Consider the following 19,180-nt stretch of genomic DNA (forward strand, 5'->3'; position numbering starts at 1 on the left):
ATATCAAGATCCTAACTCCCTTTCTAAAATAAACACAGGGGGTTTTTGCACGATTTTAACACATGCTGAGTTGTCTAGGAACACCATTAGCATGCAAAATGGAGGGGATACTGTACTTTGTGTTCTTTGGAGCTTCACCAGGGATGGTTCAGAATTTTGGAAAGTCAACCCCAGCAGCACCTCTCCTGGTATTTGAGTCACCCACACAGTACACCTGTATCTTGTGGGTGTTTGTGGATGTTACATTCTCGGTGAGTCTATGTAAAGGTTCAAGCATCTGACTGCATCCTTCTGCCTTCTGTATGGTTGTGCCCAAGCAACCACATATTAGAATACATAATGATGTATTGCTGGGGCTCAGAAACCAATACCTCAAGGTCTCTCTGACCTTCTCTCCACTACCCATCAACTCTCCCAAAGGAGGATGAAGTTCTCTGAAGTTCTTTTATCTGCCTAAGATCCAGATCCACCAAAGAGAACAATTGTTTTTTCTTCTCCTCTGTAAGACCAAGAATGTAACCACACCTGAAAACCACACTGGAACAGACCCTTTACAAGTTAATCTCTGTTCCCGATCCATTCATTCCTCCCTAGTAATCTTTTATTACCCATCAACAGAATTCCTCTTTGCACCTCTCCCATACCTGGTTTGCCAAGACGTTCTATAAGCTTCTGAGCCACGACGGGGGGTGGGCAATCACTCTGTGATTCTCCCCATGCACACATTAGTAGAGTTTATATGCTTTTTCTCCAATTAATCTGAGTTTTGTGAGTTGGTTTTTCAGCAAACCTTCAGAAGGCAAAGGGGAGACTTTGCTTTGACCCCTACAGTATTATAACTAATTTTCCCTTTATTTCTTTCTCCTTTAGAGTATGGTTGAGGCATTATAGTGACTCTTAAAAACTTATATTTACAAATATTTACTAAATAAAAGACAGGGCTACCATTTCAGATAATGTGCCCTAAAAGCAAGGGAAACTGCAATGCCAAGAAAGATGAAGGAATAAGCAGAATTAGGGTGGCTTCAAGTGATCAATCTCTCAGAATAAAGGCAATGTGTTTTGTTGGTGGTGGTTTTTCTTTTTAAGACAGAGTCTCCCTCTGTCGCCCAGGCTGGAGTCCAGTGGAGTGATCTCGGCTCACTGCAGCCTCCATCTCCTGGGTTCAAGCAATTCTCCTGTCTGAGTCTCTCGAGTAGCTGAGATTATATTTGCACACCACCATGCCTGATTAATTTTTTTGGTATTTTTAGTAGAGACAGGGTTTCACCATGTTGGTCAGGCTGGTCTTGAACTCCTGACCTCAGCTGATCCACCCACCTTGGCCTCCCAAAATGCTGGGATTACAGGCAGGAGCCACTGAGCCCAGCCAAGGCAATGGCTTTATTTATTTATTTATTTATTAGTTATTTAATTTTAGAAACAAGGTCTTGCTCTGTTGCCCAGGCTGGAGTTCAGTGGTGTGATCATAGGTCACCATAAACTCAAACTCCTGGGTTCAAGCAATCTTCCTGCCTTAGCCTCCCAAGTAGCTAGGACTACAGGCACATGGCACAACACCCAGGTAATTTCTTAAATTTTTTGTAGATATGGGGTCCTGCTATGTTGCTCAGGCTGGTCTCAAACTCCTGGCCTCAAGTGATCCTCCTGCCTCGGCCTCACAAGGCACTGAGATTATAGGTATGGGCCACTGTGCCCCACTAATGGTCTTTTATTGATATCAACTGGGTACACAGACAATGTAGTCAACCTCTGGAGCTTAAGAAAACTATTCAATTTGGCACCTCTGGGAAATTTCATTTCCCTGATTAATTCAAATTACACTATATCTCAGCATTTTCCAGCATAGTGACAATAGGTAGAAGACCACAAGTTATCTGTAGAGGCCAGGGAAATGATAAATGTTTCAATGTCTGGAGGCAAAGATGTGTTTAGATGAAGTCAAATAAATAGGTGCCAGGCTTGGTCTGCGGAATATCTTCCTTAATGGACAAGAAGATGAGTAAACAGTATGTAAGAGGATGCTTTAGTATATTTATGGAAAATGCTCTATCGTGAGGAAGCATGGACAGGAATAGGGGTAGAGAAGTGATGATTCCAGAAGACCTCCAATAGGTTAAAAAGGCAGTGCCAGAAATACTTATGGCTCAGACTCTGAGAAGGGCTGGTTATTTAATGGTGGGAGAAAGGCAGCCTCAATTCCCACAGGCATGACCATCACTGCTAAACAGGGACAAAGGGTTAAAAAAAAAAGATATGCCCTTCAATTGAGGGGGTAGCTTATTCATCCTCCAACATCTGAGGACGCCTGGGGGCTGGGGATCAAGGAGGGGAGTGGTCTCCTGGCCAGTAGAAGGTCCAGAAACAGGACTTTTTAGGCCTGGCTCTACCACTGACACTTGTAACTCCCAGTCATAGCTCCTCTACAGTTTTTGCATCAAAAAAGTGAATAAGGGTACAGTGTCTCTGCCTGTAGTCCCAGCTGCTCACGTGGGAGGATACCTTGAGCTATAATCACACCACTGCACTCCAGCCTGGGCAACAGAGTGAGACCCTGTTTCTTAAAATAAATAAATAAATAAAAAACAATAGGCCATGTGCGGTGGCTCACACCTGTAATCCCAGCACTTTGGGAGGCTAAAGTGGGTGGATTACGAGGTCAGGAGTTCAAGACCAGCCTGGCCAACATGGTGAAACACTGTCTCTACTAAAAATACAAAAATTATCTGGGCGTGGTGGGGGGCGCCTGTAATCCCAGCTACTCGGGAGGCTGAGGCAGGAGAATCTCTTGAACCTGAGAGGCAGAGGTTGCAAGTGAGCTGAGATCTCACCATTGCACTCCAATCAGGGCAACAAGAGCGACACTCCGTCTCAAACAAAACAAAACAAAAACAAAAACACAATAGAACACTTTAGATTCCTTTATTGTGTGTTTCTGTGTTGCTTTTATGATTTCCCATGTGCATTTGGATATTTTTTTAAAGTTTTAAAACATCCAGTCAAAGCAGCTATAAGAATTAATCAGCAAATTGACTCAAATGAGTAGCTGCCTTCCAGATGAAAGTAGAGGAACAAGGTTCATTTGGGATCCAAAGAAACATCCAGGTATAGGAAATGCCTCCAGGTATACTTGGGGGTTAATAATAATAATAATAATAATAATAATAATAAAGAAAATGCCTCTAGGAACCAGCTGCTCTGCAAACTTGGCCTAGGGGCAACAGGTCCCAACTAGCTTGAACAAAATGCAAACCTCCAGCAGATACTCCCTGCCCTGAGGACACACCAGTTCATCTCAGAGTCATGGCAGTGGGGTTAGGAGAAATGGAGGGATTGACCCACAGGCTAGAACTAGGGTGAGACAAGACAGGCACTCAGCTCAGGCACAAAATTTAAGGGAGTGCCAAAATATTTAGTAATCAAGATAAATGATATTTTATTATTTTCATTTATTTATTTTTGAGACAGGATCTTGCTCTGTTGGCCAGGCTAGAAGTGCAGTGGCACGATTATAGGTCACTGCGGCCTTGACCTCCTGGGCTCAAGTGATCTTCCCACATCAGCCTCCCAAGGTGCTGGGATTACAGGCATGAACTCCTGCACCCAGCCAAGATAAATGATATTTTAAAAAATCAAGTTGGGGGCCAGGGGCGGTGGCTCACGCCTGTAATCCCAGCACTTTGGGAGGCCGAGGTGGGCAGATCACGAGGTCAGGAGATTGAGACCATCCTGGCTAACACGGTGAAACCCCGTCTCTACTGAAAATACAAAAAAATTAGCCGGGTGTGGTGGCGGGCGCCTGTAGTCCCAGCTGCTCTGGAGGCTGAGGCAGGAGAATGGCGTGAACCTGGGAGGCGGAGCTTGCAGTGAGCCGAGATTGCGCCACTGCACTCCAGCCTGGGCGACAGAGCAAGACTCCGTCTCAAAAAAAAAAAAAATCGAGTTGGTAAGCCATGGCCACAGGCTATAGTTATATTGGAGCCAGGGCTGAGATTAGGGACAGGCCAGTGAGGCAGGGCCCCAGGTAAGGTTCTGTTATGTTTGAAGAGCCCGAAGACCTGTCCCGCTCCAGTGCCAAAGGCATCTCTGTTGAGGAAGGTCGTATAGCACCAAAGTCCCCTATCTAAAACCCTTGGAATTCAGAATTTTAAAGATTTTTTAAAAGGTAATGTAGAGCACATATCATAAATTACATAATCTTCACAGCAGGGTCTGGGGCAGCACCCACTAATCAAGCACATTCACATTTCTATGGGGACATCTATGAATATTCATGCCGTGAGGTGTGAGCCTCTGTTAGACCAAGTCAGATTCTTCTGTCACTTGAGTGAAAGAAAATCTTTTGGTTTTATAGTGCTTCAGATATCAAAATTGCAGATAAAGGACTGTGGGCCTTAATAGCATGACGTTAGGTCTCCTAAAGAAAAAAGGCAACAGATTGGGCGCTGTGGCTCACACTTGTAATACCAACACTTTGGGAGGCCAAGGTGGGTGGATCACCTGAGGTCGGGAGTTCGAGACCAACCTGACCAACATGGAGAAATCCTGTCTCTACTAAAAATACAAAAATTAGCCGAGTGTGGTGGTATGCACCTGTAGTCCCAGCTACTCGGGAGGCTGAGGCAGGAGAATCACTTGAACCTGGGAGGTGGAGGTTGCAGTGAGCCGAGATCGTGCCATTGCACTCCAGCCTGGGCAACAGAGTGAGACTCCGTCTCAAAAAAAAGAAAAGAAAGAAAAAAAAAAGAAAAGAAAGAAAAAAAATGCAGCAGATAGGACCGAAACTTTTGTTATAAACTAGTGCTGAAAAAAGAACAGCAAAGTCCTTGCTGGTGATCACCCGGAAGGTGATTTCTATTTTTTTTTTTTTTTTGAGACTGAGTTTTGCTTTGTTGTCCAGGCTACAGTGCAATGGCATGATCTCAGCTCACTGCAACCTCCGCCTCCCAGGTTCAAGCAATTCTCCTGCCTTAGCCTCTCGAGTAGGTGGGACTACAGCCATGCGCCACCACGCCTGGCTAATTTTGTACTTTTAGTAGAGACGGCGTTCCTCCATGTTGGTCAGGATGATCTCAAACTCCCGACCTCAGGTGATCCGCCCACCATGGCCTCCCAAAGTGCTGGGATTATAGGCGTGAGCCACCGCGCCCGGCCCCAGAAGGTGATTTCTAAAGGTCAGTCAAGGCCAAAGCAGAGTGACCACAGGGCTTATTTCCCAGCAGCCAACCAACCAACCTTATTAAATACTTTCTGTGTGTAAAACCTCGTACAGGGTCCTGAAATGTATTAAGATATACAAAACAAAGTTCCAGCCTTTGGGAGCTTAAAAATTAGTGGAGACAATATGGTAAGCAAAACAACCATGGAATATTAAAAACTGAAGGGATATCATTCAGACCCACACTTTAAAGATGAAACCAATGTTCAGGGAAGTTGAGAGCCTTGCGGAAGTTAGCAGACAAGCAGATAACCGCACGTTAACAAGCAGATAGTGGCGCTGCACGGAGAGATCAGGATCCGTGTTTGCCAACTGTCGTTCACTGTCCTTTGCATAAAAGCACATAATAATTGTGACCTGGTGATAAAATGACAAGAGGAGTTAAAAGATCCTAACAGAAGTGGTTTTGGTTAAACAAACGTTTGCAGCAGAGATGGTCTCTGGCTTCTAAAAGGACTACAATTTGGGTAGGCAGCAAGGCATGTGAGTGCCCTTCAGGCAGTGGAACAACTGAAGCACGGGTGGGCGTGTGTATGCCAGATTAGTTGTGCAAGTGGATTAGGCTCTAGGAAAGGGCATAGAAGGAGTTCCTGGGGGCGCTGGGGAGATACATTTGGAAAAGCGTGTAAAGGCTATGGAGAGTTTGAATGTCAGGGCGAAGGACGTCAATTACCTCCTAAGGCAGCATTTCCCATCCCTGCATGCCACCTTCATGACTCGGCATGGCTGCCCACTGCCCTGCGGGAAATGACAGAGGGTAGTAGTTTAAAAGTCCACACTCTGGAGTCAGATTCTTTCCATTCAAATCCCAGCTTTGACACCAATTATGTGACTCGGACATGCTGCTTCACCTCTCTGCCTCAGCTGACTTATTTTTAAATTATTTTTATTTTTTATTTATTTTTGAGACAGAGTCTAGCTCTGTCACCCAGGCTGGAGTACAGTGGTGCAATCTCAGCTCACTGCAACCTCCACCTCCCGGGTTCAAGCAATTCTCCTACCTCAGCCTCCCGAGTAGCTGAGATTACAGGTGCTCACCACCATGCCTGGCTAATTTTTGTATTTTTAGTAGAGACAGGGTTTCACCATGTTGGCCAGGCTGGTCTTGAGCTCCTGACCTCGTGATCTGCCTGCTTCAGCTTCCCAAAGTGCTGGGATTACAGGCGTGATCCACTGCGCCCGGCCTATTTTTTTATTTTTATTTTTATTATTTTTGAGACAGGATCTCGCTCTGTCACCCAGGCTGGAGTGCAGTGGTGTGACCTCGGCTCACTGCAGCCTCTGCCTCCTGGGTTCAAGCGATTCTCCTGCCTCAGCCTCCCGAGTAGCTGAGATTACAGGTGCTCACCACCACGCCTGGCTAATTTTTGTATTTTTAGTAGAGACAGAGTTTCACCATGTTGGCCAGGCTGGTCTTGAACTCCTGACCTCATGATCCACCTGCCTCAGCTTCCCAAAGTGCTGGGATTACAGGTGTAAGCCACTGCGCCCGGCCTATTTTTTTATTTTTATTTTTATTATTTTTGAGACAGGATCTCGCTCTGTCACCCAGGCTGGAGTGCAGTGGTGCGATCTCGGCTCACTGCAGCCTCTGCCTCCTGGATTCAAGCGATTCTCCTGCCTCAACCTCCTGAGTAGCTGGGATTACAGGCGCCCACCACCATGCCCAGATAATTTTTGTATTTTTAGTAGAGATGAGGTTTCACTGTGTTGGCCAGGTTGGTCTCGGACTTCTGACCTCAAGTGATCCACTTACCTCAGCCTCCCAAAGTGCTGGGGTTGCAGGCGTGAGCCACCATGCCCAGACTCAGTTTATTTGTAAAATAGAGAAAATATAAGTACCTTCCTCATGAGGATTAAGTGAGAAAGCATGTTTACTGTACTACAAACAGCAACCTGGCATTATAAGTTATCAATAAATGTCAGTTGTCACTAACCTTTTTATTTAAGTCAGTTTTTTTTTCAATTATATATGTACTGTAGCCTTGTTCTAAGCAATAATATCCACAAAATCACGGGCTTATTGTGACAATGATAGTTTTGATGACACATATAACAAGATGTTAAATCAAAAATAAATACATAAATAAAAAATAGGCCATGTGCGGTGGCTCACACCTGTAATCTCAGCACTTTGGGAGGCCGAGGTGGGTGGATCACGAAGTCAGGAGTTCAAGACCAGCCTGGCCAACATGGTGAAACACTGTCTCTACTAAAAATACAAAAATTATCTGGGCGTGGTGGCGGGCGCCCGTAATCCCAGCTACTCGGGAGTCGGAGGCAGGAGAATCTCTTGAACTCGAGAGGCAGAGGTTGCAGGTGAGCTGAGATCTCACCATTGTACTCCAATCAGGGCAACAAGAGCGACACTCCGTCTCAAACAAAACAAAACAAAAACAAAAACACAACAGAACACTTTAGATTCCTTTATTGTGCATTGCTGTGTTGCTTTTATGATTTCCCATGTGCATCTGGATATTTTTTAAAGTTTTAAAACATCCAGTCAAAGCAGCTATAGGAATTAATCAGCAAATTGACTCAAATGAGTAGCTGCATCACTTTCCAGATGAACACCAAGGTGCACCAAATGCAACAGGTATAATGCTCGTAAGTGTGACACCAAAGAAGGACGCGCATTTTCAAAAGAGGTGTGCAAGGGCCCCTCTCTCAAGCTGAGGGTATAGAGGGTCAGAATGGGCAGAGACTGGGGAAAAATCTATGTGGAGGAATTTTGGGGTTGCTGTTAGTGTGCTGTGATATCTCACCCTATCCCCATAGAAAACTGGCCCTCCTGTCAAGCTGGTGAGAGGGGAATTCACCAGGACCACTCAGGAAACTTGATGTCTGTCCCCTGCAACTGGGAGGACATGGTGGACTGGCATCTGATCACCTCTTGAGACATCCAAAGGGTGGGACACAAGTTGGCCATCTGCTGTTGGAGGAGCCAAGGGAGACTGCTGAGCTGGGGTCAGGCTGCCTTCCCAGGTTCACTGCGCCCAGGGATGTGTGATTGTTTCCTTGAACTAACGTGGGCCACATGCACTAATGTGGGCTGGCATGAGGTCAGAGCAGGTCTTCTCTGAGATGGTCTCTTGGGCAGACTGAAGGACCTTAGCTGAAAGAGGCTAGAGGTGAACCACCGGATTTCAGGGGCTGAGGAAGGAGCAATGATCTAGAATAGAGGATAATTTGCTCTTTTTTTTTTTTTTTTGAAACAGATTCTTGCTCTGTTGCCCAGGCTGGTATGCAGTGGTGCGATCTCAGCTCACTGCAACCTCTACCTCCAGGGTTCAAGCAATTCTCCTGCCTCAGCTTCCCTGGGATTACAGGCGCCCGCCACCATGCCTATCTAATTTTTGTATTTTTAGTAGCGACAGGGTTTCCGCCATGTTGGCCAGGCTGGTCTCGAACTCCTGACCTTGGGTGATCCGCCCATCTCAGCCTCCCAAAGTGCTGGGATTACAGGTGTGAGCCACCTCACCTGGCTGATAATTTGTTCTTTTCAAGACAATAGAAGTGAGACATCCCAGCAATTGGGAGGGTAAGGAGGGTTCTCTGAGAATCCGATAAAAAGATGGACCAGGAAGCTGGAAGCCAGCAGACAGTGTACCCAGTGAGCACTTTCCTGCCCCTCCTAGTCCAGTGACAAAGGAGTGGATGTATTTTTATTGTATTTTATTTTTTAGTTTTTTCCATGGGACTCTGCTTCATAAAGCGGGTGTATTTTGTACCTAGTCGAGACTATGCTTGTATAAGACTTAAAGTGATCACAGAACTGTCTCCTATGAATAACCAGAAAAGTTACAGGGCCTAAGTTTTTAACCTAGACCAGGGAAAGAACTAATCCCACTGGATAAACATAAAGAGACAGTGGGAGGCAAAATTAAGTTGCTTGGTGAGTACATTCCAATGAGTCATGTTTCTTTACACTCATTAGAAACACAGCTATTAAAATGAAATGTTTGTCCTTGTACCAAATGAAATCATCTCTCATCCCCCCAGTAGCATGGTATCCCCCATAAAAATAATGGGGATAGCGGAGTAAGAGGTGAGGAGAATGTAAGACAGGTAGGGATGGAAAATATTGGTTTGGTGGGTTCAATGGGAACTCATTTGCTCCTCAACCTTGAATATGATGAAATGAAAATAGAAGGAATGAAAGAATTCAAGGGTCCTTGGCTTCGTTTGGGCCAGGCGCGGTGGCTCATGCCTGTAATCCCAGCACTTTGAGAGACCAAGGCAGGCAGATCATGAGGTCAAGAGATCGAGACCATCCTAGCCAACATGGTGAAACCCCATCTCTACTAAAAATACAAAACTTAGCTGGGGGTGGTGGCATGCGCCTGTAGTCCCAGCTACTCAGGAGGCTGAGGCAGGAGAATGGCTTGAACACGGGAGGCGAAGGTTGCAGTGAGCCGAGATCGCACCACTGCATTCCAGCCTGGCGACAGAGCCAGACTCCGTCTAAAAACAAAAAAAGAAAGAAAGAAAAAGAAAAAGGCTTGTTTAAAGGGAACTGAAGATAGCCTAGCCCTAGCCCAATCCCATGAACAAAGAAGACGTGGCCCCTGAGTTCCTGGGCTGAGTATATGGTTTAGCCTTGCCCTTTCAGGTAGTTAGTGCAACAGAGGGGGTATATTCTCACTAACACTGAGTTGCCCAGAAAGCACCAGCTAAATTAGCCAGGTGCTAATATAGGTGGTGCACCTATAGTCCTAGCTACTCGGGAGGCTGAAGTGGGAGGATTGCTTGAACCCAGGAGTTCAAGGCTACAGTGAGCTATGATTGTGCCACTGCACTCCAGCCTGGGTGACAGAACAATATCCTGTCTCTAAAATAAACACAAACAAAAACAAAAAAACATCAACCAGAGACCTCAAGTTCTGGAGACCTGAGTGGCAGAGGAGCAGGGATGGGGGAAGAATCCTGGACTGAAGCAGGCCCTGGAGTCTCCAGGGTCTCGGTCTTTTGTCCAAGCTGGAGTGCAGTGGTGTGGTCACAGCTCACTGCAGCCTCGACCTCCCAGGCTTAAGTGATCCTCCCACCTCAGCCTCCCAAGAAACTGGGAGTACAGACATGCGCCACCATGTCCAGCTAATTTTGTGTAAAGATAAGGTCTCACTGTGTTGCCTAGGCTAGTCTTGAACTGGCAAGTGATTCTCCTGTTTCTGTCTCCCAAAGTGCTAGGATTACAGGTGTGAGCCACCCTGCCTGGCTCAGTTTAAGTTTTAAGACAAGACATAAGGGTTGCTCCCCATGACATAGAAATGGTGAGTATAAGGGTGTACAGACACCACCTCTCAGCTGCCCCACTGAAGTGGTTAAAAGAGCAATGACTGGCCTGGGCATGGTGGCTCACGCCTGTAATCCCAGCACTTTGGGAGGCTGAGGCCAGCGGTTCATCTGAGGTTGGGAGTTCCAGACCAGCCTGACCAACATGGAGAAACCCTGTCTCTACTAAAAATACAAAATTAGCCGGGCGTGGTAGCACATGCCTCTAATCCCAGCTACTCGGGAGGCTGAGGCAGGAGAATCGCTTGAACCCGGGAGGTGGAGTTTGCTGTGAGCCGAAGTCACATTGCACTCAGCCTGGGCAGCAAGAGCCAAACTCCATCTCAAAAAAAAAAAAAAAAAGAGCAATGACTGGACCTAGACCCCCTTCTTGAGAAGGGAATTCCTCCAGCTCTGACTTTGTCCCTTAGCTTCCAATTTGGCTTCTTTCTGCTTCAACACCATCTCTTCCCTCCCAGCTCTGACTTCTGACAGTTCCAGACCAGCTGAGTTATTTCCTGAGAAAGGCTGGATCATCTAGCATTATTACCTGAAGAGATGTTAGAGAATATCTTGTCCAAATGATAAGAAAACTAAAAGCCAAAAAACTTACATCACATGCCCAGAGTCACTGAGCTGCGAGGAGAACCCAAGTCTCCTGACCCCTTGCACACTGTTCCATCATACAGCCTCATGCTAGCTCTCCAAGAGGGGTCAGCTCACCTTCCTTGGACCACCACCTTAACCCTCATTCCTCTTCCATGAATACTTCAAAATGGTGGAAGAGGCCAGGTGTGGTGTGCACCTGTAGTCCCAGCTACTTGGAAGGCTGAGGCTAGAGGATCCCTTGAGCCCAGGAGATAGAGGGATACAGGCTTCATTGAGCTAGGATTGTGTCACTTCACTCCAGCCTGGGTGACAGAGCAAAACCTTGTCTCAAAAACAAAAACAAAAACAAAACAAAACAAAAAAAACAGAAGACAATTAACTTGCTTGGAACAAACAAGAATGGATCCCAATCTACTAGCTGGTCACCTTTGAATGGAGAAATCAGGGGCTATAAATACTTTCTCAGAAGAATAGGATAATCTAATGTTTGCTGTACTTGCTCAGTGTAGCTGGGACCCCAGAGTCATAATCAGGTCTCCACAGCTGAATTATAATGATGGGCAGGGAAAGGCCCAGAAACTAGGTTGGAGGATGAGGATTAGGGTCAAGAATCTGCAAAGATAAGCTTCTATGACTAGTGGCAGTAGGACAACAGAAAGAAAAATGTTGCCCAAACAGACCGTTAAGCAAGAGGAAAATTTTGGTTTCAAAATGAAATGGGGTTTATGAGATATATTCCTATGCCAAGCAGAAAGCGTGTTCCCTTTACAGTAACTCCCAGGCCATCTGGTCTACTTCCCTACTGCAGGGTACAGACCTCTCCTTACTGAACATTCATTGAGATGATGTTTTTCAAATAAGAATCTGTACTTCTGTCTCCTTTTAACTAGTTGTCTTTAATCCACATCAACTCTCTCTCTTTTTTTTTTTTGAGACGGAGTTTCACTCTTGTTGTCCAAGCTGGAGTGCAATGGTGTGATCTTGGCTCACTGCAACCTCCACCTCCCAGGTTCAAGCAATTCTCCTGCCTCAGCCTCCCAAGTAGCTGGGACTACAGGCACGAGCCGCCATGCACAGCTAATTTTTGTATTTTTAGTAGAGATGGGGTTTCACCATGTTGCTCAGGCTGGTCTTGAACTCCTGACCTCAGGTGATCCACCCACCTCAGCCTCCTAAAGTGCTGGGATTACAGGCATGAGCCACCACGCCTGGTCAATTCTCCTTTTTATGTGTTAATCTATACTGCCTCCACTTTTACCCTCTCCCCAACATTTGTTCTATTATCTGATCCAAGCTTATAAAACACAATTGATTCAGACTGGCTGGGAGATGTGGCTCATCCCTGTAATCCCAGCACTTTGGGAGGCTGAGGCAGGAGATTGCTTGAGGCCAGGAGTTTGAGACCAGCCTGTGCAACATAGCGAGTTATAGAGACTCTGTCTCCATATAAACAATTTTAAAAGTAGCCAGGTATGGTGGCACATGCCTGTAGTCCTAGGGAGGCTGAGGCGGGAGGATCGCTTGAACCCAGGAGTTCAAGGCTGCAGTGAGCTATGATTGTGCCACTGCACCAAAGCCTGGGTGACAGAGAGAGAACCCGTCTCTAAAAAAAATTTTTTTATTAAAAAAAAAAAAGAATCAGATAGCTCTCAATTCAAATCCCAGTTTAGACACTTACTAGCTGTATGATATGAGTGATCACTTTATCTTGCAGAGCCTCAGTGTTTCCAGCTGTGAGATGGGGATAATTAATAGTAGCTATCTCATTGATGTGAGAAAAGAACATATGTAAATGCTTAGCTTAATAAATGGTGGCTGTCATTGTTATTGCCGTGATCACTGAAGCCACCTGAAGCTCTATTTGTGGAATTAAGTCTCAGAGGGCTGAAGTGGGCTGTCCAAGGTCACACAAGTGAGTGAGTCAGGGAGGGATCCCAGATTTCCTGATTCCTGAAGCCTTTGCCAACCATCAGCTCACACACAAACGAATCATTGCCCAATGACCTAGAAATGTGGGTATCTGATCACATCCAAGTACCACAGCTGGTGATTTAATAAGCACTCACCATGTGTTAGAAACTGTGCAGGCTATATGAAAGCTTTACAGCATCTATAGGTCAGTATAAGAAGGTCATCTCATTGCTTATGCCAAACCAAAAAAAAAAAAAAGAAAGAAAATAAGACAAAAATCTGGAACCGCTGCTTGTGTTGCCCAGTGGTAATGACATTTCTTGTCCATATGTGTTTTAAGAAAGTAGATGAAAGTAAGACCAATGTTCTGGCTGCCTTATTCCCTTATTCCTGGCTTTGAAAAGGCCCTTTTTGATTGGGAACAAGGGGAAGAGAGATACTAAGGACTTCGGGACTAAAATGGGGTTTGGCCAAGGACAGCAATGAAAAAGGAGATGGGGGTTGTCAGTGGGCTAAAAACAAGTCCCTGTTGGTGCTCTGAAGAATAGCAGTTGTTGTCAGCAAGGTGGGCTTCTCGCTGCACCAGGGCCTGTCCCTCCACTGACTGTGCAAGCAATGAAACCATGGAGCCCCAGGAAGTATATTTTATCTTGAAGCCTGAATCACCCCTCAGAAGTCTAGAAAAGAATCCTCTCTTTGTAGCCCTTCAATCTCCTTGGCTGGCATCCCTAGCTCCTCAGGCCTGATGTCAAGGCCTTACTAAAACTCAGGGTGAGTGACCTTTCCGATGGAAACGGATCATTCCAGAAGCTCATGTGACAGGGTTGCCTCTTAATAACTGAAAGGAAACAATGAATGAATGGGCCAGCTAGATGGCATTCGTCATTCAAGTCTAACTGCAAAAGCAGTCAGAAGTGGATAATCCAGTATGCTCTGAATGAGGGGCTTTTGGAAAGCAAAGGAGTGGCAGAAAGTGATCTCTCCCCTCATCTTTTCATATTTATTAGCTCTCCCTACATTAATTAACAGCGGAAGTCTTATTTAAAAAACAAAAAACAAAAAAAACTGTCATGCTTCTGGAAGATGGAGCAGCCGGAAGGAGCAATCTGAGGACCCGAGACCTGTCCGTGTAGACGGTTTGCCCTCATTTCAAAGATGCTGTCTCTTCTACAATATCAGCCGCACTGGGAGCTAAGAATCCTGAAAAAAAATTAAACTCCCTACTGGGGAGCCAGCAGAGTAAAGATGGTGAAAAGCTGGATGTTCAAAAACGCGAATTGTCAATGACTTTGGTTGCTCCTCAAATTGCCAGACTGGATTGTGATCCAAAGGTAAGTGGAAGCACCAAAATCAGAGGAGGGTGGAAAGTCGCCTTTCGGAACCATCCTTTGAAGGAGCAGGGGGCCAGCATCACTCTGTGACCTCAGCTCCACTACATTTATACATAGCGGAACTGATATTAAAATGAGCATGAAGTATAGCCTCACAGGGGAGGAGAGCCGAAGTCCACACTATGTATAAATGCAGCCTGATGAATGGGAAAACAGGGAAAAGAGCAAACCCTCCTTTCCATCTTGGAAATATGATGGTTGACTTAGCCTCAGTTCTATCTATGGATGTGTGTGTCGGGGTGAAAACCACTGCCTTTTGCTTGAATCACAGCAGCATTGGGCATCCCAAAGCTCAAAGTCTGAGGCAAATATACATCTTGAATCAAACACCCTGGTACTGATGTAAATTCTGGTATGTAAATTCTGAGTGCATCTTTATCTTATAGCAGAAAAGTATAACCTCTGGATCTACTCGGGTACTGATTTTAAACGCTCTTAAATCCCAGGAAAGGAAAACTTTCCTTTCTCACACACCACGGCCAGTGTGACAACTCTCAGTGGGACTCAGTTTCCCTAAGGGGAACCAAACCAAAAGTGCCCCCCTCCTACCCCTTCCCTAGAAATCAGCTTACACTTTACTTTTCAAATACAAAGCCTGATTTCTGAGAAGTGATGTAGAGTAAGAAGAAGATCTGGCCAATAGAGGCTGAAATTCCTCAGCTCAGAACATGAGAATCCCGTCTGATGTTCCCTCCTTAGCCAGGTGTTGCCACAAAGGGAGCTAAGACTTTGCCAGGTCAGAAATTATCCTTGCCTTAAAAGGAATGTTCCTGCAATTAAAAAATACACCCAAACCACCTTGTCTGTATATGGGAGGTAGGGAGATGGGGGAGGAGAAGAGTAAAAGGATACAAACTTGAAAACAGCCAGGCTCTGGGAGGGTTAGCTATCCCTTCCCTCCCCTCAAGGACAGCCAGATCTGATATAGTTGTCGATAAGACCAAGCTGCCTCACTCTACTGCCCTTACCCAGGTCTCTCCTTATGACATCAGAGTCCCCAACATCATCGGAGACCCTCCTCAGAAACTGGAGGGTGACAGTCACTAACATTCTAGCTGGAAACTGTATACCAGGAAAAAGCCCACCAGGAAGGACCTCCAAGCCATCCTGGGAGGTAAGCAGAAAAAAACACTTGCTGCCTAAGTGCTGCAGCGAGAGCTTTTCTGATAAAAACTACACTTTTAAAACCAACACTGAGCTTTGCCTATCACAAAAGCTGTAATTTGTTCCCTTCCTGTAAAATGACACCTTTCCCTTTAGAAACAATATGTAAATCTGATACAACTGAAATAAACACAGTATAAGGCTCACTAACTCATTTAATATCTTTCATTCAAGGACTCGAGGGTCTTAAATCACTTTATAAAGGTAAAAGTTCATGCCTCATCACTTCAAAACAGGAAGTTAGGAGAGTATCAATTTCCCATCTTAAGGTCAGTACATTTGAGGAACATGCCACGGAAAAGCCCATGCTCTAACCACTGGAGGCTCAGAGGTCAGGCCTCCATATCATTACCCTCAGCTCCGAATAAATAGCTTGGGACAAACCAATAAAGCCCCTCCAATGGGGAATTGAGTGATAATCAATCCTGCCTGCCCGTTAAGAGTGGGAAGGTCCATAGGAGTGGGCCTAGCTGTGCTTCTCTGGTCCAGCACCTGCATCTGACTTTAGCCACAAATTGCAGGGCCGCAAACGTATAGCTCAGGGGACTCAGTTTTCTCCTGCTACTCCTTATTGGTCCTGGAACCTCCATTGCTCCTGTACCTATAAGTGGCCAAAATAAACACTAAAGAAAGCCTGTTGTCCCCACCCAACGCCTGCCATGCTATGTCCGCAGTTGCCTATATCTGTCTCCAAACACAAAGCCCCTGATGGGGGCTAAGTGTCATCTCAGCACACCCCTGAGCAAGGTGTCTCTAGAGCAAAGTGTCCTGACAGGCCCACCCTGGCCCAACCTACTTGTATCCTTGTATCATTAGGTCATTCACACGGGCAGGCAGGAGAGTCCTCCACTAGTCTGGGGCCCTCCAGTGCCTTCTGTCTCACAGGGAAGCAGATGTATCTGTCTTCCAAACAGGGAAAAAAATCTGAGCTCCCAAAGGGCTGTCCTGCCACAGGATAGGAGCTGGTGGTCACATGTAAGCCAGCTCAGAACTGAAGGCACCTTGTTCCTGGAGACATAAGGCCAAGGACTGGGGACCTGGAAACTGGCCCATTTGTTTTCTAGAGAGAAAGACACTATACCACCCCCAAGGCAGGTTGCTTGGCCCTCCCTTGATCCTTCTTCCTGGTACAGCAGAGAGAAACCCAGGCCTCTCAATTACCCAAGGCTGATAGCCACAGCAATAGCTCACTTATTACTAGGGTGCTGAGAACACACGAGAATTGGTGAGCAGAGCCCCCAAGGTTACACCAGCAGACAGCTCCCTGGGGTCCTGCTCTTTCCCTCCAGGGAGAGCCTTGAGCAGTGCCCGAACATTCTGCCCTCCTATCTCCAAGCTCTGTACCTAAGGCAGCCAAACACCCCCAGGGAAACCCTGGGGAAAGAAAGGAGACGGTCGCCGGGAAGGAAGGGAAGGGGGTCCGTTTCTGACTGAGCATAGAAAGAGGGAAAGGAAGACACCTGGGAAAGAGGCCAATGTCTCCCTGCCCTTGCCAGGAACTGGGCTGCAACACCCCCCATCCCAGCCAGGCATCTCTCACGGAGGACCAGAGATCAGGGAGGGCAGGTGAAGAGCTGGCAGCCAGGGGGCTGGGCTGGGCCCCGGGACACGGACCTGGGGAGTGGAGGGCGCCTAGGTGTGGGGTCCACCATCACCCAGTTTTTCCATGCACCCTGGGGAGAAGGCGGCAGGGTCATTTTAGCAGCGTTCCCTTCCCTTCAGGAAAGTCCTCAGCCTCTAATTCAGGAGGGTCCGTGGTTTCCACTCCCAAGCCCTGGTTCCCCAGCTTCCACCCAGACTGTCACCCCCCTCCACCCTCCTGAGGTGGCCTCCTGGGTGCTCTCCGCCCGGAAGAAGAGGAGGTGTCAACCTACCGCTGCCCCTCGCTTCCCCCTGACACCCCTTTGTTTCAGGCAGGGAAAGTTGCCAACGCGCACCCCCTTCCCCAACACGCCCCCCTGTGCGCCCATCCCCCGCAGGGAATCCAAGCCTGGGCGCACCATCTATCTAATCTGCGGCTAGATCTCGAACCGGGGCAGCAGCCTCGAAACCGAAAGCAAAGAGGAAGAGGGATCTGCTAGAGCCCCAAGTCCGGTCGCCCAGTCTTCCCCATCACCGTCCCCATCGCCCGCGCACCCCGCGCTCCGGGCTGCCGGCCCCTCGCGGCCACCTCTCTGGGCGGCGGAAAGGCCTCTCTGCGGGCATCGGGGGCACCTACCGGTGCGGGGCCGGGGCCGTGGGCAGGGGCTGGGCAGAGCCGGCCGCCTGCCAGGCGCAGGTGCGGCCAGGAGCGCCGTCTCCAGGGCTGGCTCCCGCTCCTCCTCCAGCGCCGGGACTCGGGGCGCTCTCCTGCACCGCCTGCTCCCCGCCCCCAAGCCCGGCGCTCTGGCTCCCCCCGCGCCGAGTTGCGGGCCGTGCCTCCCCCACGCCGCCTGGCACTCCCGCGCCGCGCCTAGTCCCGCATTGTGTGTCGGCGTCCACCGCGGCGGCGCAGGGTCCGGGGGGCTGCAGCCGCCGCTGCCCGGGAGGAAAGGAGCCCCCGGCGGCGGCGGCGGCGGCGGCGGCACTCACCCATAGTACGGATGCGTTGCAAACTGCACATGCTCGCGTCTGACAGGCGCTCGCTCTGCCGCCCGGCTTAACTCCTTGCTCGCCCGCTCGCCGGCCCGGCCCGCTGTCCCCTCCGACCCCGCTGCCTCCCGCAGCCCGGGGTCGGCCCCGCCACGGGCGCCTAGGAGCACGCCGCCTGCCCGGGCCACGGCGCAGGTGGCTGCGGTGCAGGTCTCTTCGGCCCTCCCTGTCCTAGCCAACCCGCCTGCATTTGAGTGTCTGTCAGGCCCGGAGCTTGTAGTTGTGGGGACCAGGCGTGCAACATCCACTGTGGATATCATTGCAGGCCCGGGCTACCTGAGGGCCACAGACCACGTGGTGTGGCAGACCCACTATGTGCCAGCACTGTGGACCCCGCGGTCAGTTCATGGAAACAGCCATGTAAGGTCATTTGTTTATCCCCATTTCCAAGATGGAGAAACTGAGGCCTATGGCAGTCAAGGAATTTGCCTAAGGCAAGGCTTGAACTTCTAAGGCTCACGATTTGCTTTGTACCATAAAGATTACAGAGAATATGTTATTTCAGAAGTCAATCTAGATTCTTTTATTGGGAGGTGGAAAATAATGAATATTATCTGGAAAGTCTGGAAATTCCACAATACCGAACATAGGAAATCGGCAGCTGAGAGCCCTGACTTGAGACAGGCCCCTCGTACTGGTCCTGGGTCCTGCAGAAAGGCTGAGCAGGGAGTGGGAATGACGTCCAGCCCCCATTCCCACGCCAAGCCTAGGTCCTGGCACTGGGTGCCTCAGCCAAGAGGAAAGGGCATTTTGAAAATTTATAACACCCTCTGGGGGTGTCCTTTTGTCACTAACCCATCCAGAGAGGGCACCCTTTCTAATTCTCTCGCAAACCCTATGCATGCCTAGGCCTGATCTGAGGGGTCTAATGGCTGCTTTTCAACCTAGCGGGATGGGGGGGAAATGAGGAGAGGGACAACAAGAGAGGCTGAAGCCCTTACCCCTTTTTGTAACATACCCCAGTGACAAACAGCTCTCAGAAGTC

The 19,180-nt window shown here is 48.0% G+C and overlaps 1 protein-coding gene across 1 annotated transcript in view; it reads right to left on the bottom strand.

Annotated features, from left to right (window-relative positions):
• TMEM229B (transmembrane protein 229B) overlaps positions 1–18,132 on the bottom strand; it is a 45,114-nt gene extending 26,982 nt beyond the window's left edge. Inside the window, exon 1 of the mRNA XM_024232029.3 lies at positions 17,783–18,132. The gene's annotated coding sequence lies outside the window, so the exon portion shown is untranslated. The remainder of the gene's footprint in view (positions 1–17,782) is intronic.
• Between the last annotated feature and the right edge of the window lie 1,048 nt (positions 18,133–19,180).

The sequence above is a fragment of the Pongo abelii genome, chromosome 15, assembly GCF_028885655.2.
Source record: "Pongo abelii isolate AG06213 chromosome 15, NHGRI_mPonAbe1-v2.0_pri, whole genome shotgun sequence".
Lineage (NCBI taxonomy): Eukaryota > Metazoa > Chordata > Mammalia > Primates > Hominidae > Pongo > Pongo abelii.